Raw genomic sequence first — 1,106 nt, forward strand, 5'->3', positions numbered from 1 at the left:
CGGGAAGACAACACGAGGGTTAAATGTTTCTACCAGTTTCATACACAAGAAATGAAACCGGATGAGGCGCCATATGCGTAGCGGTTTTCCAACCGTCTGTAGCCTCCTGCTTACAGCCCGCTGAGCCGCCGGCTTACAGCCCGCTGAGCCGTCTGTAGCCTCAGGCTTAAGCCCGCTGAGCAGTCGTGTAGCCTCCTGCTTACAGCCCGTGAGCCAGCTTAAGCCGCTGAGCCGCTGTAGCGCCGGTTAAGCCCGCTGAGCCGTCTGTAGCCTCTGCTTACAGCGCTGAGCCGGCTGTAGCTCCTGCTTACAGCCCGTGCGAGCCGCTGTAGCCTCGGTCTTACAGCCCGCTGAGCCGCTGTAGCCTCCTCTTACAGCCCGCTGAGCGTCTGTAGCCTCCGGCTTACAGCCCGCTGAGCCGCCTGTAGCCTCCGGCTTACAGCCCGCTGAGCCGCCTGTAGCCTCCGGCTTACAGCCCGCTGAGCCGCCTGTAGCCTCCGGCTTACAGCCCGCTGAGCCGCCTGTAGCCTCCGGCTTACAGCCCGCTGAGCCGGCTGTAGCCTCCGGCTTACAGCCTGCTGAGCTGTTTGTTTACAAACACACACATACGCGCAGTAGGATAATGGAATAGTCCAATGTAGTGGGGACTGGGGGGAGTTTCTCATCATGAATTAAACCATCGGATAGCACTTTAGCGTATCAATGTTGAGAGATATAATTAATTGGTGAAAAGTAAGACAACAAATCGTAACCACAAGTTTATGAGGCGTTTTACGAGGCCCTTGGTAGCTCGGGGCCTAAGGCAATAGCCGACCTTTGCCTAATGGTATAGTCCGCCTCTGTGTATATCTAGAGAATATTACTGTGCTTATACTGGCAAAAAGAGAAAGCGTTGGTTAAATGATTTACGCCTGTTTATAGTCAGTTTAACCCGTGATTACACATGTTTTATAGATGGTAGAGGAAACTTTACCAAGCAGCAACTGTAGATAGTACAATTTATGTGGATAACTGCAGATTAGCGGGCGTTTTGAGATGGCAAACATGCTCGATGCACAATTTATTATGAAGAATCCGTTTAGTCAAGAAACTGAGCTCTGGGGGGG

At 52.5% G+C, this 1,106-nt stretch overlaps 1 protein-coding gene across 1 annotated transcript in view; it reads right to left on the bottom strand.

Moving 5' to 3' along the window:
- slc8a2b (solute carrier family 8 member 2b) overlaps positions 1–1,106 on the bottom strand; it is a 227,318-nt gene that overhangs the window by 25,061 nt on the left and 201,151 nt on the right.

This window comes from Etheostoma spectabile, chromosome 3 (assembly GCF_008692095.1).
Source record: "Etheostoma spectabile isolate EspeVRDwgs_2016 chromosome 3, UIUC_Espe_1.0, whole genome shotgun sequence".
Taxonomy (NCBI): Eukaryota; Metazoa; Chordata; class Actinopteri; order Perciformes; family Percidae; genus Etheostoma; species Etheostoma spectabile.